The sequence below is a fragment of the Heptranchias perlo genome, chromosome 15, assembly GCF_035084215.1.
Source record: "Heptranchias perlo isolate sHepPer1 chromosome 15, sHepPer1.hap1, whole genome shotgun sequence".
In the NCBI taxonomy this organism is placed as follows: Eukaryota; Metazoa; Chordata; class Chondrichthyes; order Hexanchiformes; family Hexanchidae; genus Heptranchias; species Heptranchias perlo.
The window spans coordinates 22,212,863-22,240,346 of NC_090339.1; the positions used below are offsets into that span (position 1 = coordinate 22,212,863).

At 43.8% G+C, this 27,484-nt stretch overlaps 1 long non-coding RNA gene across 2 annotated transcripts in view; it reads right to left on the reverse strand.

The window, feature by feature from the left end:
- The window catches only part of LOC137332698 (uncharacterized), a 42,279-nt gene extending 34,967 nt beyond the window's left edge, over positions 1–7,312 (reverse strand). The window contains exons 1-3 of one of the 2 annotated variants that reach the window (XR_010965718.1): positions 7,208–7,312; positions 6,141–6,443; positions 3,340–5,154 (exon numbers count right to left, since the gene is read on the reverse strand). This is a non-coding gene — a long non-coding RNA (uncharacterized lncRNA). Of the gene's footprint in view, positions 1–3,339; positions 5,155–6,140; positions 6,444–7,207 lie in introns of those variants that run through there. The other variant, XR_010965719.1, reaches the window with a different exon arrangement.
- Positions 7,313–27,484: the final 20,172 nt, after the last annotated feature.

The following is a 27,484-nucleotide window of genomic DNA, read 5'->3' on the forward strand; positions in this document are numbered from 1 at the left end:
TCCTCTTTATCTATTTTTATCCTGTCCAATATCACTACTACCTCCTCCTTTACTGCTACAATGACATCCTCCTCTTCTCTGGTGAAGACAGATGCGAAGTATTCATTTAGTACCTCAACCTTGCCCTCTGCCTCCACAAGAAGATTTCCTTTTTTTGTCCTTAATCAGTCCCACCCTTCCTTTGACTACCCTTTCACTATTTATATGTTTATAAAAGACTTTTGGGTTCCTGATTATGTTAGCCGCTAATCTATTCTTACATTCTCGCTTAGCCCCTCTTCTTCCCTTTTTCAGATCTCCTCTGTACTTTTTGTTTTCAGCCTGGTTCTCTACTGTATTATGAACCTTACATTCATCATAAGCCTCCTTTTTCTGTTTCATTTTAATCTCTATATCTTTAGTCATCCAGGGATCTCTAGCTTTGGATTCCCTTCCTTTCCCCCTCGTAGGGATGTGTCTAATCTGTACCTGAACCAACTCTTCCTTGAAGTCCTCCCATTGTTCAATTGCCTAACAATTTTTGATTCCAATCCACCTGGGCAAGATCCCTTTTTAACTCACTGAAATTAGCCCACCTCCAGCTAAGTATTTTTACATTTGATTGTTCTTTGTCCTTTTCCATAACTAATCGAAACCTAATGATATTATGATCACTGTTCCCCAAATGCTCCCCTACTGAAACACGCTCCACCTCCCCTATTTCATTCCCCAGAAGTAGGTCCAACATTGTTTCCTTCCTCGTTGGGCTGGAAATACACTGTTCCTGAAAGTTCTCAAACACATTTCAGGAATTCCTCCCCCTCTTTGCTCTTTACACTGTTACTGTCCCAGTCTATATTAGGATAAGTAAAGTCCATTATCACAACTCTGTAGTTCTTGCATCTTTCTGTAATTTGTCTGCAAATTTGCTCCTCTATCTCCTTCCCACTAGTTGGTGGCCTATAGTAAACATCCAGTAGCATAATAGCTCCTCTATTGTTCCTTAATTCGAACCAAATAGATTCTCAACTGTATCATCCCTTTAAAGTGCTAGAATGGTTTCTTTGATCAATTCTGCCACCCCCTCCTTTCTTCCCCATCTTTCCTGAATACCTTGTAGCCAGGAATATTAAGTACCTAATCCTCCCCTTCCTTGAGCCAGTCTCTGTTATTGCCACTGTATCATAGTCCCATGTGACGACTTGAGCCTGCAGCTCACCAACCTTATTTACCACACTATGTGCATTTACCCATATGCACTCTAAATTCATTTTCGATTGCCTTGCATTTTCCCCCTGTCTGAGTCCTCCTGTTTCTGAACTATTCTTTATTCTAGTGCTACTTGTCACTCCCAGTCCTCTGTGCACCTTGTTTCGCCTCTCTCATGTTTCATCTTGTTGCCCATTCCCCTGCCAAATTAGTTAAAACCCTCCATCACTGCACTAGTTAACCTCCTAGCGGGGGCACTGGTCCAGCGCTGTTGAGGTACAACCCGTCAATCTTGAACAGATCCCTCCTACCCCAGAACTGGTCCCAATGCCCCAGGAACCTGAAGTCCTCCCTCCTGTATCATTTCTCCAGCCACACATTAACCTGTCTTATCCTTCTATTCCTATATGCACTAGCACTGGGAGTAATCCAGAGATCACTATCTTTGAGGTCCTGCTTTTTAACTTCCTCCCTAGCTCCTGAACTCTGACTGCAGAACCTCGACCCTTTTCCTTCCTATGTTATTGGTTCCCACGTGGACCACAACTTCTGGCTGTTCCCCTTTCCCGCTCAAAATGTTCTGCACCCTCTCAGTGATGTCCGTTACCCAGGCAACACACCATGCGGAACTCATGTCAGTGGTTGCAGAAATGCCTGTCTATCCCCCGACTATCAATTCCCCTATAACAACTGCATTTCTTTTGCCCCCACCTGTGCAGCCCCATGGTGCCATGGATTTGCTCCTGACGACACCTCGGGGGAGTGCAAACTGAATACCGATTTGTGAGCGAACACTCCCAGGGGATTCCTGCACTGCCTGCCTATTCCTCCTAGTCTGTCTGATGGTCACCCACTCCCTTTACGCCTGAACTTTCTGTAGCTGTGGAGTGACCACCTCCTGAAACGCGCTATCTACAAAACTCTCAGCTTCCCGTTTGCACTGTCGTGACGCCAGCCGCCCCTCAAGCTCAGAAAATCTGAGCTCGAGCAGTTGGCGGCACTTCCTACACATGCAGTTTTCCAAGATTATCAAAGTAGTCTCGAGGTCCCACATGGCACAGGATGTGCATATGATTGGCTCCAGCTGTCCTGCCATGTTAGCTATTGTTATTTGAACTGTTTGTTTAGCTTTAAGGCAATTTACTGTTTATCTAAACACTAAATAAAGACACCAACCACCAAAAACAATAACCACTAAAAACACTAACCAATGAACTAAATACTTACTGCCTTACCCTTGACACTCGTCCTCGTTTTGTGAAATCACTTTTTGACTTTTCCTTGATTTGATTCCTCGCGTGGCTCCCTTTCTGCTTCTCAGTCTTATTTTTAATTTTTTTTGTATTTTATGTATTTTTTTTAAATTTAAGTTTTAAAAGTTGATAGATTAGTTTACAATCCCTTGGTTTAAATCACTTAGCACCTTCTTCCCCCTCTGCACCTAATTCCCAGTTGAAAGTCATCACTGTTAGTACATGTCGCCGTTAGAGGTTCACTCTCTGTCTTTGCCAATCTCTGTGCTCAAGCACATTTACAAATAAATGTAAACTGACAGGCAGACTATATTTTGTAAGTGGCACTTTGGTAGGAAAGAAGATGCTACACTATTGGAAAGTACAAGCCACATTTCCATGGAACAATCAGATTAACACACGCACGAGCTTCACAATATTTGCCCGAGTCCCGCCCACAGCATTCACCTCACCCTATAATCGTCAGCGTTCCACAGGCCTCGACTGCTTTAGTCATCTTCTTAAAATTGAGCTTTTGCATAATTGAGCTTCAAAGTCACTGCTGTAATTTAGCAGTTCAGTACTGGTGTATTTTATACTTTTTTAAAAAAAATGCTTATGCATTCATCCCTTTTTGTAAAAACTTTTGCTCTGCATCCAGATTTCTGCTGCAGAATTTTTTTTATTATTGCTGCTTTGTAACTTGCAGCAAAGTGCTGAGAATGGTACTGAAGCATCCCGAGAAATTATTTACATTTAAATCCAAATTCAGCTCACAGAGTCACAGCTCTGGGCAAAAATATAAATACCAAGCCCAGGGAGAGGCTTAAGCTCTCAAGTAAAAACTTCAATTAAGGCATTAAAAACAATTCAGTGGATAAATTTAAATCAATATAATTTAATATTATGCAAACCCTTATTTTGGACTGCATAAATGTCAGTTACTGAGAAAAAAAATTCAGATGAAAAAATATTCAGAAAACTGAGTAATTTGTGGGAACCCAGTGGACAGATTGTGCAAACACGCAGTGATATATCCCACTACAAAATAACAGCTATTGTGCATCACACAGTGTGACACCTTTAACATTGAAATAATTGCCATCTACAGGAGTGATAACTACTGCAAGTACATACGAGTTTTCAATGAAATGCACACTTCATTGACTAAATTTAATATATCATAGATTGTTAAACCAGAGAGCAATATTACAGTATGGATTTTGTTTAGTGTATATTTTGTCAACACAATAAAAGCCAAGGTGCTGCCATGAAAGTGTACCTATTAATAGTAGTTGTAGTTAAAGATGAATTATACTTATACCCTTTGTAAACAAGGCATAATTTGATATTGATTCTTTGTACAATTTTTTTCTATTGAATCACAAATAGAGGTAAGCATTCACAGCCATTAGGTAAATTAGGTAGCAGACAGTAAAAATCACTCAACAGCATAACCCAGCTCCTTTTGGACTTATCTATATTTTCCAAATAACCTCAACTTCCCCACCCCCCACATAATACAACAACATTAATTTTTTGACGTAGGCAAGAGGTAAAACAGGAGAACAATTTCTTGTCTTGCATGCTTCCCCCCTCCCCCCAACAAGGATCACATGGAACAGTCAAAAGTAAACAACTTATGCTTTCCTCCCGATAGCATAATTTTTCAAAGATGATTTGATATTTTATGGACACTCACTTTGACAAAATGGGCCGGAAATTGCTTTTAAAAAAGGAACGGTGAGCTCAATAGCGCTCACCACTGTTAGTGGCAAAATCAAGGACCAACGCAGAAATCCAGAACTTGCATCTCCTGGTTCGCCGGCACTATGACAGCTTCGACTTAAAGGGATATCACCAGCTGGAATCAATGGACCAGCGCCAACTTGCTGCTGGAAACTGGTGAGTGCGTACTAAAACACACTTTAAAAATTAGGGCTGCTCTGAATTGGTGACAGGAGCCTGTCCTGCTGCCATTTAAATTTTGCGCATTATTAATGAAGCCAGGACTCAGCCGGAAGGAGCTTTTTAGCTGTCAGAGTTGTTTAGAAAATCTGAGAGCTGTGTGTCAGAATTTTCAATTTTTTTTTTTCAGATTTATGTGACTTCAAGAGTCCTGGAAGTGTTTAAAGAGGCCTGTGTGGAGAAAAAAAATACGTAAAACAAAATACCTTTTCCACCACTCTGGATCCCACTGCTTTTTTTAAATGTAGTGTACAGAATGGAATTGAGGGGCAGGGATCAACAAAGAAAAGTCAGGTGCCATGCTCATAGACTCATCAGGAGGAGCTATTACCCACCCGAGAGTGTGTACAGGGAGAGGCTGTCCTTTGAGATGTTATCAGAAGAGCTATGTGTGAGGAGACTTTGTTTTAGCAAGGAGGCAATTGGCAGCCTCTGAGATGTTACAAGGGGACCTTCAGCCATGTTCTAATTCCCACAGGGCCTCATCAGTGGCCACGAAGGTAACGACAGCCCTCAAATTCTATGCACGCTGGTCATTTCAGGCAAGTACCGGTGACATGTGCAACATCACAGAGCACTGCGAAAGTCTGCATTCAGCAGGTCACAAACGTTATATTCCTCACGGCTTCTGAGTTCATCAGCCTTGACCTGTCACCAGCACAGCAAAGGGAGAGGTCAATCGCAGTCCACAGGATCGTTGGATTCCCCAAAGTGCAGGGGGGTGTGGACAGAACCCATGTGCCATTGAAGGCATCTAATGATCCACCTGTCACATACATTGAGCTAGTTAGTTATTGCAAAACTTTATATAAACATTGAGGTGTCTAGTGCAAAACTTTAAATAAAAATGGTGTTCATTTAGTTATTTTCTACTTTGGAAACAGTTGTGAAGTTATCATGGTTTATATTAATAAAATTTTTCAAACAAATAGTTACAAGTGACTAAGATTTAAGGACAGCAGCAACAAAATTATACAAACAATAATATGCATTAAATAACAAAACACCAACAAGCAAAAAGAACAAACAGCAAAAAAATTAACAGACTTGCCCCCTCACAGGCATGCCTGAGGGTCACTGGGATAAAACCTGAACAAAAGGAGATGTAATCTGCACAAGAGGGGCACCCTATTTCCTCCTGGCCCTCATCCCTCCCTGTGGGCCAGCCCCTCGTGCCATGTGCACGATCTCGATGTCTTGTCCGATGGCAGTAAATCGGGGACCTTGGAGCTGGGGTGCTGCTGCTGCTCCAAGGAGACATTGGGAGAAGTAGCTTCAGGTGGCGGCTGATCGGGCACTAATCTACAAGTGTTGCCCTACAGCTGAGTGGCCCTTTCTTCATGTTCAGTCATCTCCTTCATAAAGGCTGAACCGCTGCTGGTCTTCGACTTCTCATGCGTAATATGAGCCATCTTGCTCTAATTTTTATTTTTATTAACTGTGTGTAGTTTGTGCTTGTTTATGAGAGAGACAAGTTGGATGTTTGGAGACAGGGTCTAATTCACTAATTGCAATTTCACACCTCAAATCCCTGGAGTACAGATAAAATCTCTCTAAAAGCACTTTGTGAGGCCCGTCGCCAATGGTAACGGAATTTTAAAACCAATTGACATTAGACTGAATCTTGACCACACGACCCATAAACAATCTATTCACAATTCATTGCAATTGTAAAAGTAAGAACGTTTAAATCTTAATTTTTAAATTTCAAAACATTTCTACAAACCCTAGCCGATCGCATTAAATAATTACATTTTTTGCAGCACTGTTCTGCACTCCATGGCACAGAGCAGTTAGCACTCAGAACCTGTGCCACCTTCTTCCACATCAACCTGCTGACTTTGTGGCACCCTACTCTTCTCGTTCCCCAGAAGCCGCTGACGCCTCGCCTCCACCTCATTGAGCAGTGTGCAGAGGTCTTCATCACAAAATTTGTTATGCCTCTTCTTCTCATCAATCTTTTTCTTTGCTGTGCCACATTTTTTCCTGTGAGTAAGTGCAGCTTTATTAATGCCTTTTCAAAAATAAAGGCAAAATACTGCAGATGCTGGAAATCTGAAATAAAAACAGAAAATGTTGGAAATACTCAGCAAGTCAGGCAGCATCTGTGGAGAAAGAAACAGTTAACGTTTCAGGTCTACGACCTTGCGTCAGAACATTCTGAAGAAGGGTCATCGACCTGAAATGTTAACTCTGTTTCTTTCTCCACAGACGCTGCCTAATTTGCTGAGTATTTCCAGCATTTTCTCCTTTTCAAAATCAGTTCATTTTACTTTGCACTCCTTTTTTAAAATTGTTCATTTCAATTTGCTCTGCTTTTTAATAAACCATTCATTTAACTTTGGCTTTTTATAAAACATTTAAAACATTTTATTTACTATTACATACACAGAGTTAGAATACTAACTTTCAATGAAGTCTGTTTACCCCTTTAACCAGTGCAGGCTGTATCTTCTCTTCCTGGCTGATTTGGTGGGCGTGTCTTCTTCTTGCACAGACTTTTCCATCCACAGCAACACATACTGTTCAGAAGCCCAGGGTACATCGCACCATTTATTTTAGCAATTTGATGCCAGAGGTAAGTTTGTTACTTTAAATCGAATGAGCAGCAGACACCGTTGCTTTGCTGCTCAGAGCAATTTCTGCCCCAGTGCAGTTAAAGCAAACCTCAGCGAACTTTCTGAGCAAAGGCTATTTCCGGCTTTTAACAAGAGATGTTTCTCAGCCTGCCCATTACTAGCAATAATAAAAGGGAACAGTGCAACCCAGGATATTCTATTAACAAAGTAGTTCTCTTTTCATTACAAGCAAACACTTACCAATTCAATGACACAGTCCTCAGCTTTGGTGGTACAAACCCAACAGGTGCTAAAAGTTTTTACCTACATCTTTCTGAAATTGAACTTCAGCATTTTTTTGTTTTTCTCCCAACAGGCATTTCATAAGGGTAGAGATTTAACTATCTCTGTAGCGATAGTCAATTAGACACTGACCATGGACATTATTTTGTATGTCTGAACATCAGGCTGCTGCTAAGTTCATCTGTTTAGATTGCAAATACCTTCTCACAGTTGGTGTCTGCCATTAACTGATTTAAGAGAAAGACATTGCCAAGCACCTGACTTCCTGCTGAGATGCACAGTAAAGGTTGACATAGAGTAATCAAGCATGTCACCACTAATTGGAAACACATTAATATCAGGAACACTGACAATAGGGCACTTCATATAAGTCTGTTCTACAAATGCTACATCTGCCCAGTAATGAATATTGTATCTCTATTTGGCAGGCTGGTATTTCACTTTTTCATTATGCTCCTGGACTCAGCACAGCTGAAAGCCATTAAAAGCAAAAGGGTTGTTGAAAATGGCTTGCTCCATGCTGCAGCCCATCCTTGTGAACAAAGTGCATCATTGAATAGTACTTGGGTCTACATAGCAAATAAATCAAAGTATGTCCTCAAGGCCCACAATCACTTTGCATAGACAAATAGACATTCACTCAGCCATTCACCATTTCCTTACCCAGACGCTCAATTAAGTGATTCTATTATGCTGGTGAGTCCTTGTGGTCGATGGATGATCAATCAAATGATTTAACCCCTTCTTGAAATACTCTTAAGATCCTAGTTAAACCTCATTTTGGCAGGAATTTGGAACTGTAGGGGATGAAATTGGTCATCGTCCTCAGCACAAAATGGACTGATAGCGAATCGGCAGCTTGTTTTAAAACATGCCTGATTTTCTTTGCCAGTATAAAATGGGCTTTCAATTCACTATCAGGCTGTTTTATGCTACTGGCAGCGATCAATTTCACCCCGTATGCATCTTAAACAATAGGCCTTAAATATCATCATTATGATCATTGTGGAGGTGCATCCCCATCTCTTGAGTAACAAGCTATGGTTACTGTATTATAACAGCCTGAATGACTATCTTTCTCACACTCACTGTTAAATATACTAGATGTGGAGATGCCGGTGATGGACTGGGGTTGACAATTTTAAACAATTTTACAACACCAAGTTATAGTCCAGCAATTTTATTTTAAATTCACAAGCTTTCAGAGGCTTCCTCCTTCCTCAGGTGAATGTTGTCCACAACATTCACCTGAGGAAGGAGGAAGCCTCCGAAAGCTTGTGAATTTAAAATAAAATTGCTGGACTATAACTTGGTGTTGTAAAATTGTTTACAAATATACTAGAGACTCACAACCTGCTTCAGACAGATTCACATAGTCACTTCTAGGACAACCTGGCTTTTGGAATTACTTACATTCCTTTTCTTTTTGATACACCAGCTCCCATTTTGGGAGAAGGGGGAAGCCCAGGACAGGGGAGGCTTTAGCTTCTCTTGTGGGGCCTGAAGGAGCACTCCTGCTTCTCCTGGCTCCACAAGGAAAGTCAAACAAATTAAAAAGACTTACCTTTACGGACCATTTCTGACACCATATCATCTTCCTGCTATGTCGGTGTGGGAAAGCCACTGCAGCTTCCCCATACAGGCCATTGGTTAAAATAGCAGTTGTGCTCTGATGATATCGTCGAAGTCTGATCTACATATTTAAAGAAGGTCTCCGCCAGTTTCTGGCTGGTGTCTCTCTCACCTGCTGAGGAGAGCAGGTTAAAATTGTAACCTGTGGGAAGGGGGTGCGACTTCACCAGGTAAGTCCCATGAGTGATTTTAACTGCCCGCCCATCTGGTTTCTGCCGGGTTAAAATCGCCCCCACTGTTTCACACTTTATCCCCTCTCACACTCATAGCCACACACTTTCTCTCATATCATGTTATGAAATTCTGCTTCCTCGCTCTAACAATTTGGAATTCCTAGGCTTTTCATTGCACCTTCCTGCACTTCCAATTTTTGATTTATGCCTTCTCATTCTGTCTTCAGCATAGTATTAACTTCCTTCTCTCATGCCAGGCAAAGATTGATTGATATATATTTTCATCCATGTCACATATGGCAGGATAAATTAGAAACATTCTGGTCCATGTGCAAGTGATGAAGATTAAAATTTATAGAAGATGAATCTTCTAAAGTAGAAAAATGTCTCAGAGGTAGGCTTTTGGCCTTGGTACACTCTTGAAACTTATCCACATCTGTTCGAAGTTACTGACTTTTTTTAGTTTGGAATTTTGAGATCAGTGCTTGATGCAAACAAAGAGTCTAGTCTGATTAGGATTAGTTGTTAATTTCTATTCATGGCTGGATTTATACTGCAGTCTTTGGAAACTTAAATCATTGTTAACCAGTCTCCTGGAGGGGGTCTCACAGTTCAAGACTTTAGTGTGCTCACAGTGTTCTGAGTTATACTACCTCTTTTGTATTGTTGCACATCCAAAACCACTTTACTTTGATACAATGTGGCAGTAATACTCAGCAACCTATAACTAGCTGATCTCCTGTGGTGTTACTTAGAGACAGAAGTAAAAAAAAATGACCACAACCAGTCTCTCACAAAGTACTTTCTCAACATGTCACTGTATCCAGGATACTACAGAGTCACCTTCCATAGCATAATGTTCTATTTTGGCTTATTAACGGTATGACTTAAATTCCTTAAAGGTAGTTAAAGGGATCTGTGTGGTGCAATTGGTTAATTGTCTGTTTACCTCTGGAACCCAGGACAGATAGTTGGGCAGAAAGTCTATTCTCACTTTTGACTATAGAGATACTACATTAAATGATCTCAATCCGGTTTGCAACATGCACAGCATTGAATTTAAAAAAAGAAAGTGTTAAAAATTACATCAAAGGAGCTGAGTACATCAGTTAGTTAATACATTGTGCTTTCATTTCCATGTTTAGGCAAAAATCTAGCTCAGATTGATAGGATGAAAATCTTTAGATAATCAAAGTGACATGTTCTAATGGCAGTTCCCACTTACCTGAAATACTCAGATTTCCAGCACAGCAATAATAAAAATAAAAACAGATCGACAGGTCAAAGTTTTGTGCAGTCAGCAGGAATTCCTGACAAAGAAAACAATATATAAAATTACAAAAACAATGCACAAGGCCATCTCGATAGACAAATTTTAATTTAATATTGTCAGCCTTCAGTTTTCTAGCATCAGAGAGTAGGCCTCGGAGTTAGACATGATAAAAGTTACTTCCTGTTTAAGAAGCTTCCAAAAAATAGCATCTTATTGCCAGCTTTACATAGGAAACAAAAGAGTTAAGTATTACTAAAACTGCAAGTGTTTTGCTTGGGTCAGAGGTAACACTATCACCTCTGAGTCACAAGATCATGAGTTCAATCCCCACTCCAGGATTTGAACACATAGCCTAAGCTGATACTTCAGTGCAACACTGAAGGAGTGCTGCACTCTTAGAGGTGCTGTCTTTCGGATGAGACGTTAACCCAAGGCCCTGTTTACCTGTTCATATAGACAAGAATTCATGGCAGTAATTGAAGACTTCTTCTGGTACCATGGCCAACATTTATCCCTCAACCAACATCATTAAAGAAAGATTAATTGTTGATTGCTGTTTGTGGGACCTTAATGTGTACAACTTGATTGCTGCAATTGCCTATGCTACAACAATGGCTACATTTCAAAGTAATTCATTGGCTCTAAAGCACTTTAGCATATCTTGAGCATGTCAAAGGTGCTATATAAATGTAAGTTCTTTCTTCTTTCTTTGCAGTGCCTGTGTTGTTTTCAACCCAACAGAGGTATACTCATTGAGGTATATAGTTTACATGAAATCACCTTCTTTGATTGCTGAATGCATGCCCTCTAATTTTGAAGATAACAGAAGTTATGAATTTCTATACCATAGACTACTGAAAAGCCCCTGAGGTGATTATACCGACATACTGCAATCCATTATGCCCAACTGAATCCAGTTGGTCACAATTGAGTTACGGTATAAGTAAAAGTTTCCAGATTCATTGGTTGCCTTGAAACTTATTTTTATTTTAAATGTATATGTATTTATTTTTGTGATCTATGGTTAATATTATAATAAATTATAATAACATCTGAATATGTTGAAACTTCAAATGTTAAAGATCCCATGGGACTTTTCAAAGAGGGCCAGGGAGATCTTGCTAATATTTGTCCTCACCAATATTCTTCCCTTAGCCAATACCACCAAAAATAGATAAAATAATCATTCACTTCATTGCTTTTTATGATTTCTTGTGTACCAATCAATACTTCAAAAAGTAATTTATTGTAAGTGAAGCACTTGAGATGTTTCTAAAAGATGTGACAAGGTTGCATATAAATGCAAGTTCTTTTTTTCCACTGATGTTGTGGTATCTGACTGTGCATAAATTGGCTGTAGCATTTACTGACGTAACATTAAGTGCACAATGTTATTCATTAGATTTGAAGCATTTTGGGATATTTCTAGGAGAGGTGATAAGGAGCTGTATAAATGATCTTTCTCTCCATCTCTCTCTCTTTTTCCTTCTCTGCCTCTCCATTTCTCTTTCTTTCCTCAGCCCACGAAGCCTGGTATCTTCCTGATTCTAAAAGATTAAAAACATCAATCTTATGTGCATCTGTTTCAGAAACAGCATGAAGTACCTCAGGACTGAATTATAAATCAAAAGTAAAAGACTGTGAGCAGGTGTAGAGGAGTCTAGGATGGTGCAGTGGGCCTTGGTGATGCCAAGGTGAAATGCTGGTAATTGGGGTTCAGCCTCAGTCATGATCCTGTTCGGTCAAGCTCAGTAAGGATATCGCTGGAAGTTTAGCTGATGTCTGTTATATGAAATCCTTTAATAGCAAAGAAAGCTCCTAAGGTAACTAGTGCGTAGTTCAATTCATCCCAGTTAGTATGTGCTTTTAATGCATTTTTTTTCTTGCCTTCTGCTGTCAGAATTCCTCCAGATCTTCCTAAGTTGTGTCAGAACAAAATAAAATGATCATTCCTGATTTGCAAAACTGTAATCAATAAATGTGAAATGTATTTATAGTATTTTAATGTATTAGCTATTTGTTTATGGGGTGAGGATTTACCAGGAGAGATTAATGATTTCTTTGTTGTGTAAATGATTTATAAGAAACTGAAGTATATTTGTCAGAGGGATTTAGCTTTGAGATTATATTCTCCTGACTGCCTTTTAGAACTACTCAATGGGTGAATTTCTAGAGGACACTCTCCAAACTGTGAGATTTACACCGATCAAACACTATAAAGTTAGGATACTGAGAAAGAGAGTGAGACAATGGGCCCAACCATCCTAAGGCATATGTTTGTGCAAATTTTGACACTTTAGTTGTGTGCGGTTGTGTAAATATATAAGCCTTAAGTAACAGAGTCTTATCAGTCTTTTCCAATTCACAGCAGAACTAAGACGATTTTAGGAACTCATGGAAACTGTAATTGAGCAGGAGCACCAGAAGGATGCAAGATTCAATTCTGTGTGAAGACCATATTGGCACAAAAGGATTGGACTGTGTAATTTAGGCCCAGAGTCAGGAAGAGACAGGTATGCCAGGATACTTTTAAAGATCTAACAGAGACATTTTGAGGAAAACCATGGCTTAGGCCAGTAAGAGACATTGTGATCGACCAGTGAATGAGGCCAGGAGCTTCAGAGAAGTTGAGAAACAATATCTGAATTCTGAAAAAAAAGCAGAAAAGATCTGAAAGAATAATAGAGTCCCAACATGATAAGAAGGAAAAGATTCTTAATAAAATTGGACTAGAATCAATGGTCAGGCAAATTGAGAACAGTAACAGATGAAGAGAAAGACTGAAGTGAATCCTTTAATTAAAAGATAGGTAAACCATAATATATGAGAAAAATGAACATAAATCAAAGTTAATTGACACTAAGAATGTAAACGCTTTTGAATTATTAGCAGGCCAGAACAAGTGGGCCTGAATTATATGGACAGGGAAGCTTACGTAACAGCTATCCTTATGGCATCTCTGAGTAAGATTGGAAATTTAAGGCCAAATTTCCATGTCTACTTGGAACTAGATTGAGACTGGCTAAATTCAATTCACTTACAACCTTTATTCTTGGTGGAGAAACTAAACTTTACTTCTATTTGTTTCAGCTAGATTCATGCCCATGTTCTAAAGTTGAAAATACACTGTGCCAATGCACTGCACCATCCACTCTCTTGACACTTTTGCTTCTTAACCAAATGTTATGCATCTGGAATGGGTTGAGCAGATACTCCAAGTCAAAGACTTTGAACAGTTAATTTTGAGATTGAAGGGAGTGACCAACAAACATATTAGAGGCTAGGAGGTCTTTAAGGAGTAAATGTGCAAAACCAAATATGATCTTGTTTTCTCTTTTTAGAAGGGTATTCATTTTTTTTAATTCAAACTATTGCTTTGCATTAGGGTTATATACAAGATGGTACAATAACATTGTAAGATGCTCTAATTTTTATTGTAGATCTTGGTTTCAAGACTGCTGATTCTATCACATTTGTTCTTTCTGCAAAATCTCAATAAAGTACGAACAAGAAGGATTTGAGGCATGAGAGAAATGTTGACGGTTGAGTGCGCTCCTTTTTCTGACAGAAAGCTCTCTTCAGGCCTCACGAGAAACTTGGCTAAAATACATTTTTTAAATTTTTCAATTAAAAATTACCAACAGTCAGTTTGCAATTGTACATTTTCTTGAGTTACTGTGCGCTAAATTCATAAAAGCTGTAAAAGAAGATGTAGAATAATAATTTCTTCCAAAGAAAATAACTATCCCTCTGAGGATACAAGTTAATGCAAAAAGTAAAACTTCAATATTAGGGGCATTGGCACTGTGAATAAGTGTTATTCTTTGACACAAAAATGTAAGATGGGAGCTTCAGCACCAGAAAGCCATTAAATAGATCTGCATGTACTGCAGACACAGCTTTGTGCTGCAGTGCAGCAGAGATTATACACCAGTTTCTGGTGTAAGGATGATTTTTCTTCGGGTGGCAGAGATGGCACAGAGACTACAGTGCACAGAAAATATCAAAATCATATCTGTATTACTTATCCATCATCACTCTCTTCAGACAGTAATTTTATTTTAAACTGTAGTAGCATCCTTTACCTGCCACTAGAGGCCTATTGCACTTTTCCATGTGGCACAGCTGCTGCAAAAAGTGACTGCCTCCCTCCACCTCTGATTCTTCACCCAACCTCCGATCTCTTCTCCCGATCTGTAACCTCTTCCAGTGACCACCGATCTCATAAACCTCTTCGCGTGACCTCTGAACTCCTCCCGACATCAGCCCCCACCCCGTCCCCCCGATTTCCTGCCGGCATCAGCCCACCCCCCTCATGTTCTCCACTGCCCACAATCCCGTTGTCCCTCTTCTCCGATCTCCGGCCTTCCCGCCCGACAGCCAGCCAGGCTGTTAATCAGGCTGGCTGCTAGGCGCGAAGCCCAGAAGTAAAATTTATTGACCTCATTAAGGTTGCGATTGCAGATTGTGACGCGTCAACCTACCTTCCGGGTTTCGCGGCCGATTATCTCCCCCACCCCCCTCTCTCTGGTCCCTTCGCGCCTGTAAGGGGTTTCTTTAATAACTGTTTCTCAGGCTTATAATAGGTCAGCCAGTTATGTTTTCCTGAGCTGCCCTGCCCGCAGTGCGGTTGCGAATCGCTTACCCCTTCCTGGTTCTGAGCTGAGGACTTATCGAGTGGTAACAAAGACAGACAAACAGACCAGTGGATTGGAACAAGGAAAACCAATGTTTATTAATAAGAAAACTAAAAAACTACAAGGTAAACAGTATTATGCAGAAGATAAAGAAATCGCTATAGATACAATACAGTCTTACACTTAACGGGGTGGAAGAAACGGACACATCGAGGGAAAATTCTAAAATCACAATTTTAGCAATATCCCTTTAACCCCCACCTTTATACCTAACTAGGTCGTCTTGTGGCGGCCAGAAAATTAATGCTCACCGGTGAAAACAGATGAAAAGGCCTGGCCCCTGTGCCTGCTGTTGCCGTCGACATGTGGTTGCGAGGTTTACTGGATGGCCTTCCTTCTTAGCTGCTAGCAGACAGACAGGATGGGGCCAAGAGGCGAAGAGAGAAGAGAGAGAGAGATACTGGGAAGCCCAGTTATACCCTCTTGGTAACAGGTTTTTTTCATACCTCATCAGCTTGCTTCATTGTTTGATTTAAGCACGAAACGTAAGACAAAGGACCCCATCTCTGGCCCATTTACATTAAATGGCCAATTCCTGTATTTCTGAGTTCCATAACTGCTTTAAGACAAAGGACCTAATTTCTGGCCCATTTACATAATGGCCGGTTCCTGTATCGATCTGTTCGCTAACTGCTTTACCATTGTTCCGAATGTACCTTGATGGTTCACCTTTTGTCCTGCGATCACTTCCTGCTCGAATTTTGATGTGTTGGCCGGCCATGTTGATAGCTTGCCTCAGGGCTAGAATGCAGCTGCATTGTTTAAAGAAACCTGTCTGAAACACGAAGCCTGCTGAGTTGTTGAGAATGCAATTTCAAATCTGCCGGTCCTCGGCCATGTGTCTGACCGCAGCCATTTTGAGAGATCTTGGATTTTTTAAAACAGTCACACCAGGGTTTCTTTAATAACTCCAATAAATCTTCGGGGTGGGGGGAACATGTGAAATTTTGCGAATCCCTTCACGCCTCCATGTTAAAATCATGCCCAAGGCGTTTGCAGCATTTGCAAGGTCCCCTTAGACACTGCTAAGTAGGTGCCTGGGTCGGGAAACATAGTTCCTGAGCTAATTCTGGATGGGCAGCAAATGCTTGAAATGCAAGCACACCTTTTTCTTTCTGCATGAACTCCTCCAAATCACGAACAGACTTGGTAGATCTAATGGAATGCCCACGCTGAGTCGTCTGGTTGGAGATGAGGTTTGCAACAACAATGCTCGGCTTGAGGTCTGTGCAAAAGAGGTCTTGTATTGTAAAAGGTTAGCAACAAACAGAAACATTAATGCCAAAACAGCGGCATGGCAAGATAAAGAAAGCAACTAAAACTAACTTTCCAAAAATCAGTCATGACCATTTTAATGGGACTCTTGCGTGCTTACAGTGTGGCCTCAAAATAGCTTGAAATTTTCTGTCCCCCTGAATCGAGAATGCAGCACTGGCAAAACTTGAACACCCATGCCGTGCATGTGAGGCCTGCGAGGGGCTGCTCCCTGAGCGCATCATTGAGGAATTGATCCGAAGATGTCTGTGCAAGTGCTTTTCCTGTCGAAAGGGCAAACAATGGGGGTCATTTTGTAAAACTTGGATGAAGCTAAAACTTTGGAGCCCCAATTTTCTGACCTGTGCTCACAGGTGGAGAGGCTCTTCACTGAGAGCAAGACCTTATAAAATGACCCTCAATGTGCCTTGCTGCAGTTACAATGTATGCATTGGAAAATGTGATCACTAGAAAGTTTACCTCATGAATGCTTTGTTTTATTGTATAGTATGAGCAATGACCTCAAGAATACTTCAGATCCATGGTATTTTCTATAAATTGACCAGTAAACTATTATTTAATTAAAAAGATAATGGGCACGAAATTGGACCGTGTGGCACCAGTTGTTTCAGCGCTATGCAGCCTCTCCAACATCTAAGATGGCGTCTTGGCTGCGCACGCACATTTCCAACATGACGTGCACCGGACACCATCTTAGTATTGGAGTTAGCGCATGTGCAAATACTGAACACCGGAAGCATGTAAAGTAGGGTGAAAATGCATGCAATCAGTATGCAACGCTGATTTAAAGTGATAGTCACCATTTTGGTACTTAAAATTCAACTCATTGCATAGTCTTAACCCCAACCACCTGAACATGTCTTAGAGTGCCTGAAGGACCCCCAACCAGCACTATTTAAAGGGACCATGCAAGTGTTGCTGGATTATTGCTTCTGGCTGCTGGTGGAATAGTAAGTGTTTTTTGAAGCTCCCTAAACTTACTCAGAGTTCCGAGAGTACATTTGAGAGTGCTTTGGCAGGTATTGCCTTACAGTTCAGATTGTTACAACCATGGTTGAACAACATTCCTGGCAACCATGGGTGGTCTGCTAGGGCTCCCGCTGGGCATTGAGCATGACTGGGAGCATGCAGAGAGGCCACGCAGAGCAGGTCAAGCTGCGAGGAAAGAGAGGATGAGGAGGTGCAAGGCACTGAGCAGGAGGCCCTATCCAATGAGGGCTGTCCGGGACCAATGCTCTTACCTCAACATGACCGAGGAGGATTGCATCCGACGCCTGAGGTTCACCAAGGAAGCTGTGACTGAGATCTGTCAACTGGTGCGGCCACAACTGCAGCCTCAGAGCAGGGCGAGGACAGCATTGCCTGTGGCTGTGAAGGTCACTGTGGCGCTGAATTTCTACGGCTCAGGATCAGTTCAGGCCTCTGCTGGCGACATGTGCAATATCTCGCAGAATGCAGTGCACTGCTGCAAAAGGGAGGTCACAGACGCACTGTACCAGATGAGGAACAGGTTCATCACCTTCCCACTTGACAGATACAAGCAGAACGAGCGAACACGAGGGTTCGTTTGCATTGCTGGCTTCCCCATGGTGCAGGGAGCCATTGACTGCACGCACATTGCCCTGCGTGCCCCGCATATCAACTCAGCCGTCTTCATCAAACGAAAGGGCTTCCACTCCCTCAACGTACAGCTGGTGTGCGACCACACGCTTTGAATCATGGAGGTTGATGTCCGCTACCCTGGGAGCAGTCTCGACACCTTCATCATGTGGCAGTCCAACGTGCCAGCTATCTTTCACCTGCCTCGGCAAGTCAAAGGCTGGCTACTGGGTGACAAGGACTAGCCCCTCACATCGTGGCTCATGACTCTGGTCAGGAAACCACACACACATGCACAGCAGGCCTATAATGAGAGCCATGCTGTCACACACAACCTCGTGGAGCTCACCATAGGCCTCCTCAAACAATGCTTCGGCTGCCTGGACCAGTCTGGAGGAACCTTGCAGTACACGGTTGAGCAGGTGGGCAAATTCGTGGTGGTATGCTCCATGCTGCACAGCCTTGCCATCATGAGGGACCAGCTTGTGCCACCAATGATCAGAGAAGACCCTGAGCCAGTGGTGGAAGAGGAGGGGGTGAGGAGCCGGAAGAGGAAGTGGAGGAAGACGCAAGGGCGCAACAGGGACAACACGCCTTTTCAGCAAGGGCTCTGCATGCTCGCCTGATCCGTGCCCGCTAGCAATAATGTCAATTACATCCCCCAACTCACCAATAGTCCTACACTCCACACCATTCCACTCCCACAAGACAATCAAATCGCCCTCCATCTGATTGCACATTGGTTTCCCCCTCAGCTCATCACACAAATAAAAACCACCACCAAATGCAAATTCAAAGTCACATTTATCAATGAATAAATGAAATTATGGAAACAGAGCAGAACTATTCACTCTTGTGCATTTCCTTAGTGCCTGTTGTCCGTGTGCCTTTACCTATCCTAGTGCTCCTACAAGGTGCTTTCCCAGTGGCTAGAGCATGGATGGTGGGAAGCTGCAGGCCTTCAATGGAGGAACATGCAGATGACCTTGGAGGACGACCTCAAGCAGGTCTGGGCTGGGACGGCCCGGCTTCAGACTGCACCATCTCAGCATGGGCTGCAGCAATCTGGCCTGGCTGGCCAATAGGCAACATCGGGTGCACTGGGGAGTGACAAGGGTGGGAGCAGGAATGCTGATGTCCTGAGAGAAGACAGCAGGTCCGACGGCCAATGCCACTCTCCCAGGGTGGCACCTGAGCAACCCTGGTGATCAGCTGGAGAATGGATTGCTGGAGTGCTCTGACGCCCTGCAAGCTCCGTTCCACAAGTGGTCCCCAGAACCATGGTAGAAGCAGTCTGAGCTTTCATTGTGGCAGTCTGAGCTTGCATTGCAGGCAGTCTGAGCAGCAACCATAGCTTGCAGACCTTTGATGACATCGGTTTGTGCTGCAATGGAAGCTGCGACATCGGCCATCAGACGCTGCATCATGGTGGGTTCCACAGCTGCGCTGATGGAGGAGACCACCCATTCCATGTTGGAAAGGAAGGGCTCCAAGCTCTGCGCAAAGCCCTGTGCCAAGTTGGAGCTGGACTCCTCCATACCTCTTCTCATTGTGTGCAGGCTTTCTGGCTGGCTTTAGTGGTGTACGCCCATCAGCCGTCTTCTGCAGCCTGGCCCATCGAAGTCCTCCTCTGCAGCAGAACTAGTGAGCGACCTCGCCCTCCAGCGAGCTGGCACCTGTGGTATTCATTCTCCCCGCCCCAGCTCCTGCACACTTGTGCCCGGTGTCTTACCATGTGCAGATCCCTCCTCCTAACCTAGCCTCTAAAGGACGGGCAGTGTCAGTCTCTTAGCTGGTGGAAGCAAGTGTCAGATCGAGTGATGGTGTGTCTTCAGTGTCCCCCTCCTCCTCTTCCTCCTCCTCCCCCTCCTCCTCCTCAGACGGTGCCGCCATGTTTCTTGGGTATCTGCAATGACAAAGGGAAACAGGTTGAGTTGTGGAACGGGGAGAGGAGCAAGTAAGACGTGTGCGCCAACAGCATCTGCAGCACATGAATCAGAAAAGATTTTGGGAGGAGGGAGATGTGTGAAAGGAGAAGGAGCATTAGATATGCAGAGACCCCCTTCATCGGGACCTCCAGCGCGGCATGTTGTCACGGCTGCAGCGACGGCCCGCCCAACGATCCGAAAGACCGTCTCCTCCAGGGGGGTGAAGATGTGTAAGCGTCCCCGTCCACCCTCAGGTTTCTCCTGCTGCCGGCTGTTATGTGCCACCTTCTCCTGTAAGACAGAGGACAGTGTGTCAGTGAGTCTCCTGCAAGGTGTGGGAGTGATGTGCTTGTCATGGTCGAATACCTGCCCTTGTGTCACTTGTGAGTGGTGGTTGTATGGCCTGCAAGTGTGGTATCACGTACGGGTGAGATGCAGCATGCCAAGTGAAGTATTGCGTATGGATGGGCAGTGTTTGTTGGTGGGGAGTGTGATGTGTGAAGCAGTGGAGCAGTTGGTAGGATGTGCTACTTGACACTTGCATTCACTCACCTTGACCATTCGTGTCAAATCATTGAACTTCTTTCGGCATTGCACCCACATGCATGGTGCAATGCTCCTGGCATTCACTTCCTGCGCCACAGCCTGCCAATGCCTGTGGAGCTGCAGTCTAGAGGGTCTCCAGCCACCCTGCGGGTACATGTTGGCCCTCCTTTCGTCCACCCCTTCCACCAGGGCCTCCAGTGCATCATCAGAGAAGCGTGGGGCCCTCTCTCACATCGGTCCTGCCATACTTGCAACCATCTTTCCCTCCTCCTAGTGAACTGTGCCTGTCCCATTTAAAATGTGCATCTGCACCTCTAATAGGTGCAGGCTGCTGATGACATGCGCTGAGCACATCCCATTTCCGACTTCCTCTGAGCTTCTGAGAGGCTGCACGGAGATATCACGGTAAGTAGCAGGCAGCTCGAAATTCACGGGGCCATCCGGCGCGGGATAATAGCGCATCAGGTTACCCGCGCCCGAAGATGGCCCTTATCGAATGTTTTCCCCCCGATATCTTGTGACAGAAGGAAGGTTTTCTCCGAATATTTTCTTTATTGTGGCAAAAACCTGAAGAAATCTGTTCAACCAAAATTTTGCTGAAGATAATTTTTTTTTCCCCGAGCAACAAAAATGATTTTCAGAGGGATTCGGTGTACTATTAAATATTCTAATCCTCCCCCATCCAGAGTTAATTGGAAATGTCAGGGCACTAAGCCGATTACAGTTCCCCTGGGGCCATCTCCACCCACCAGCCTTTTTTGGTTCTGAAGGTGTGAAATCCTGTCAAGTTGTGCATTGCTTGTCCCAGCCGACCTGTGGAAGGTGATGCGAACTTCCTACTCCAAGTACCACACAAGGCTGATTAACCAGAACATCTATCAGCTGAACATCCCGATCATCATCCAAGACAAAGCCCACTTAGAGACAGGTTGTGACCGGCTACAGACCTGAAATCAGCTGAATGAGTGATTGAATGTGACATATGTTCTTTATGTTGAGCATCCCATGTTCTTTCCTTTTACCTCCCCGTCAATAAAGACTACTGGCTTCTTTGATAGAATTGTAATGATGTGATGAGATGAGAGGGCTTTGGGATGGATGTCAGGTGCTGCCCAATCATTTCAAGGTGAACTTGCCAGAGTAGGTATAAAATGAGACAATCAAGAAATTTGCAACATTTAAAATACAGTCTGATGATTCTAGCTGCAATAAATTAATTGTAGTGTGTTTTCAATTTCAAATAAATCTGTTAAAAGTCTAATTGAATCTTAAACACAGCTGTCAAAATAAGCAAACGTCTCATCACCAAATAATAACAGACTGCCATTATTTTCAGCAAGATTATTCCTCCTCACATGGATAATAGTAGATAAAACTGATCTAAATCTGCCTTAATTCTGTCTAATACAGGAATAGAAGCGGAATCATAAATCATACTGAGATCTGCAGTGACCAAAATGTTTAAGAACTGAAATCTTCAGTGAACACACGATGTTATGTACAGAAAAGAAAATCTTTCATAAAGGCAGAATATTATGAGTGGAATAAACTGCTTAATTTATCTATTTTTATTTTTTCCAATTTTCTTCGCTCCTCTCCTGAAGGGGCCAACGTCTCACTGTGGCACAGTGCCACAAGCACTGGTTTCCTTTTAGTATCGAGTGCAAGTGGCCATTATTCAGGTGTGAACTTTGACAGTAATTGTTGAGACATTATTTGACCATTGAGCCCGCCCATCCACACCCTGATTAAGGAAAATTGTTTATGCGCCGTTATTGTGCTACATTCAAATTTCCTTGATCTTTTTACCAGTGCAAACCTTACGCCCATCAAAATGGCTCAAGACATAGCTGCACTGTTGAAGTACATGGTAGTTTCTTGGGTTTACGCTGCTCCGGCAATCGGTGTAACTTTACACCTCCCCCCAAAAAAAAATCTAACAGCTCCCCAGCTGCGCAGTTCAGGTCAAGGTGTTGGGAGGATCGAAGTCCAGATTTGGCCGATTTGTTACAGTACATTCATCTTCCAGTGCCACATCAGACTCAAAACCGCAACACGATCGTGATCGGGAATTTTAATGTTAAATGAAAAAAATATTTGTGGTCAGTTTTGGCCAAGTCTCAACATACAAAATTGGCCAACCTCAAAGTGATTGGAGGGGTTATTACCTCCTGACCCAGACCCCCTGCCCCCCAGCTTTGCCACTGCAATGCCCCCTCGCACTTCAGACAGGTGTAAGTGAGGAGTTGGTTAGCTGTGGAGGGCACCAACTTCACTTCCTGATTGCAGGTTGCCAAAGAAAATCTTTAATTCCTTCCTTCATGTCTTTTAATCTCTTCCCAGAAAAAATCTTGGTACCCACGACTTCCCCCACCGTCACACCTACCCTCAGATCGACTTCAGACAAGGAATGGGTTTCCCAGTTGGCACATCACTCAACTTCATCATTATGGAGGAGGAGTAGCAGCAGCAGCATGTCCAGACAGGGAGAATCATGACAGAGGACAGAAGCCCACCATGTACGGCTGTCCCCAATGTGTGTACACACTGCACCAGTCCTACAGGGACCTCTCCGAGGAGCTGTGCATCCATAGACTGCGCCTCTCCAAGGATGCCATTGGGCAACACTGCCAACTTCATCATGAAGATTTTTAAATTTGCTCCACAGCCACAAGTGCTCTGTCCATGGCATTTAAGGTGAGAACAGCCCTTAACATTTATGGCTCTGGAACCTTCCAGACTGCCAAAGGTTAACTTTTTTTTTATTCGTTCATGGGATGTGGGCGTCGCTGGTGAGGCCGGCATTTATTGCCCATCCCTAATTGCCCTTGAGAAGGTGGTGGTGAGCTGCCTTCTTGAACCGCTGCAGTCCGTGTGGTGATGGTTCTCCCACAGTGCTGTTAGGAAGGGAGTTCCAGGATTTTGACCCAGCGACGATGAAGGAACAGCGATATATTTCCAAGTCGGGATGGTGTGTGACTTGGAGGGGAACGTGCAGGTGGTGTTGTCCCCATGTGCCTGCTGCCCTTGTCCTTCCAGGTGGTAGAGGTCGCGGGTTTGGGAGGTGCTGTCGAAGAAGCCTTGGCGAGTTGCTGCAGTGTATCCTGTGGATGGTACACACTGCAGCCACTGTGCACCAGTGGCGAAGGGAGTGAATATTTAGGGTGGTGGATGGGGTGCCAGTCAAGTGGGCTGCTATATCCTGGATGGTGTCGAGCTTGTTGAGTGTTGTTGGAGCTGCACTCAACCAAGCAAGTGGAGAGTATTCCATCACACTCCTGACTTGTGCCTTGTAGATGGTGGAAAGGCTTTGGGGAGTCAGGAGGTGAGTCACTCGCCGCAGAACACCCAGCCTCTGACCTGTTCTGGAGCACAAGTCTTCAGCGCTACAGCTGGGATGTTGTCGGGGCCCATAGCCTTTGCTGTATCCAGTGCACTCAGCTGTTTCTTGATATCACGTGGAGTGAATCGAATTGGCTGAAGACTGGCTTCTGTGATGGTGGGGATATTGGGAGGAGACTGAGATGGATCATCCACTCGGCACTTGGGGCTGAAGATGGTTGCAAACGCTTCAGCCTTGTCTTTTGCACTCACGTGCTGGACTCTGCCATCATTGAGGATGGGGATGTTTGCAGAGCCTCCTCCTCCTGTTAATTGTTTAATTGTCCACCACCATTCACGACTGGATGTGGCAGGACTGCAGAGCTTTGACCTGATCCGTTGGTTGTGGAATCGCTTATCTCTGTCTATAGCATGTTGCTTCCGCTGTTTAGCATGCATGTAGTCCTGAGTTGTAGCTTCACCAGGTTGGCACCTCATTTTTAGGTATGTCTGGTGCTGCTCCTGGCATGCTCTTCTACACTCCTCATTGAACCAAGGTTGATCCCCTGGCTTGTTGGTAATGGTAGAGTGATGCCGGGCCATGAGGTTACAGATTGTACTGGAATACAATTCTTCTGCTGCTGATGGCCCGCAGCACCTCATGGATGCCCAGTTTTGAGCTGCTAGATCTGTTCTGAATCTATCCCATTCAGCACGGTGATAGTGCCACACAACACGTTGGATGGTGCCCTCACTGTTCAACATTTACCAGGGAGCTGTCAAGGCATGCATCCAGCACATCTTTCATAGAACAGCCAAATTCAACCACTTTGGCATCACCCCCAGGCAGCACAGGCACAAAGCCAGGGACTTCCACAGGTTACCTGGATTCCTCCATCTACCACGGTGGCACTCGTGGCACTGAAGGCACCAACCGAGCAGCTGCTGACGTGTGTAATTAGGCATGGGTTCCATTCTGCAAATGTCCAGCTCCTCTGTAGTGCAAACCGGTCCTTGCTCTCACCTACTGCTGCAAGGGGCATCAGAGGGCAAATTCTATCAGATGTCTTCATTGACTGATCAACTGCAGTAGCAGCACCTCAGCCTTGCCTTCTCCTAACCACCCTACCAGAAGACAACAAAGCAGTTTCTTTTGGCCCAGCAGGACCTTGCTAGGAATCTTATCCTATGTGAAGAAGTTCAAACCTACTGAATGGTCTATTCCCTGATTTACTGTAATGTTCATGAATAATAAATCACAAGAGAAGCGCCCAGTGTATTTCAAAGCAAACATTTAGTTTTTGCAAGCTAAGGGGATGGAAGATTGTGTATGTGAGGATAAGGCTGTCAGTTAAGGAGCGCACGGCAATTGTGATGGGAGAGATGAAGTGAGAGATGTGGGGGTGTAAGGATGCTAGACTGGAGGAAGGTGTTTTGGGATTGTGCAAGGCAGTTGGTGTGTGATCGGTGTAATGAAGGCGCCCTCACCCAGAGTGCAGTGGGAAGGGTTAGTAGTGTGACGGTCGCTTTAAGCGGGTGAAAAATGTGATGGTGGGGGCAGGCCTCATGAAGTGTTTTCACTTCTTTCTGCACTGTTGATCAGTCATCGAATCAAAGAAGCTGGGAATCAGTACCAGTGCCAGCTTCCTGTAGGCAGCATGATTGCTGTTGGTGTTCAACTTGGTGAAAGAATGACCCGGGAGTGTGAGGCTTCTGTCCTGTACCTCCTTAGAGGACAACTTGGGAGGTCTTCAACAACATCAACAGCAACAATTTGCCCCTTTGACAAAGGAAAATGTCCCAAGGCGCTTTACAGGAGCGTAAACAGGTAGAAATTGACACCGAATCAAAAAAAAAGAAGATATCAGGAGAGATGACGAAAACCTGGTCAAAGAGGTAGGTTTTAAGAAGCATCTTAAAGGAAGAGATAAAGAGATAGAGAAGTTTAGGGAGGTTATTCCAGAGCTTATGGCCTAGACGGGTGAAGGCACGGATGCCAATGGTGGGGCGAAGGGAGTGGGGGACGCACAAGATGCCAGAGTTGGAGGAATGCAGAGTTCTTGAAGGGCCGTAGGGTTGGAGGAGATTACAGATATAGGTAGGTGCTAGGCCAAGGAGGGATTTGAACAAGAGCATGAGAATTATACATTTGAGGCATTTGGTGGACCAGAAGCCAATGTAGGACATTAAGCACAGAAATGATGGGTGAGCGGGACTTGGTGTGGGTTTGGATGCAGGCAGGAGAGTTTTGGATGAACTCAAGATTATGAAGGGTGGAAGATGAGAGGCCGGCCAGGAGAGCAGTGGAATAGTAGAGATCAGAGGTAACAAAGGCATGGATGAGGGCTTCAGCAGCAGATGGGCTGAGGAAGGGGCAGAGACAGATGATGTTATGGAGGTGGAAAGTAGGCGGTCTTTGTGATGAAGAGGTTATAGGTTCGGAAGTTCAGTTCAGCGCCAACTAGGACACCAAAGTTACTAATGCTTTGGTTCAGTCAGAGAGGGGGATGGAATCAATGGTGAGGGAACGGAGTTTGTGGCAGGGACTGAAGACAATGTTTAATTGAAGGTAATTGTGATTCATCCAGGACTGGATGTCAGGCAAGCAGACTGACAACACACAGGCAGTGGAGGAGTCGAGATAGGGGATGGTGAGGTAGAGCTGGGTGTTGTCCCTCAGTCTTTAGAAGACATCATGTTCCCTACATGTGGAACCTGACATCATGTCTTTGGATGATGTCACTGAGGTGCAACATGTAGATGAGAAATAGGAGGAGGCCAAGGATAGATGCTTGGGGGACTCCAGAGGTAATGGTGTGTGGGCCGGAAGAGAAGCCATTGCAAGAGATTTTCTGGCTACAGCTGGATAGATAGAGTGGAACTAGGCAAGGGCAGGCCAACTCAGCTGGACAATGGAGGAGAGGTGCTGGAGGAAGATGGCATGGTCAATCGTGTCAAAGATAAAGGGAAGCCAGTTCTGCTTCTTCTGCCTGCTGTCTTAACATGGTGCCCAGTGGGCACAGTTGACACCTAAGCAGGCATGATGGTTGCAGTCTCAACTGATGCTATGGGTGAAAGATGCCTTCAAGTGATCTGGTGGAAGTTGCCAGTGAAACCACTTGCTGGCTGCTTACCTTGCTATCGGATAGTGTGCTGCTGCCGGAAGTCTGTAGAACGTTTTTAAGGTTGTTGCACAGATGTTTCCTTGGGATAGGGGCAATGGTCAACAACTTGCACATTTTCTACACTCAAGTTACACCAGAGATACATCAAAAATATTTAAATTAATTTACCCAAGGAAACTTGTGTGTAACTCCCTCTGCTGGTGAATGGCGTACTTTTTTGGCATGACGGCAGCATAACTAACACTGAGGAAATTCAGGGCCAGTACAATGAAATGCAAGTGATGTTGCACATACAGTGGGGTTGTCCTTGGATTACAATTTCAAAGAGCTTCAAATAAGAAGAGCCAATTGGCAAATCTTTGTACCAGGGCAACATTTAAACATCCATTTGATTCTACAATTTAGTGGGGAGAAAAAACATTGAATAGAGTGAACAAAACCTGTGGTTACCAAAAGAGACTTCCATGAGATGGAATCTGGCAGAGGCCTGCCTATATTTATACTGGGTGTAAAAAATAAACAATTGAGGCCAATTTTGTGTTTGCGATGAGAATTCACATTTAAATGCTGTTCTCTGGATGAGAAATTTTGCCCGTATAGCATTTATGACAGGAGTTAATTGTTTCCTCAGAAATGCAGCGCGTATTATGAGTGAGTTATGCAGGC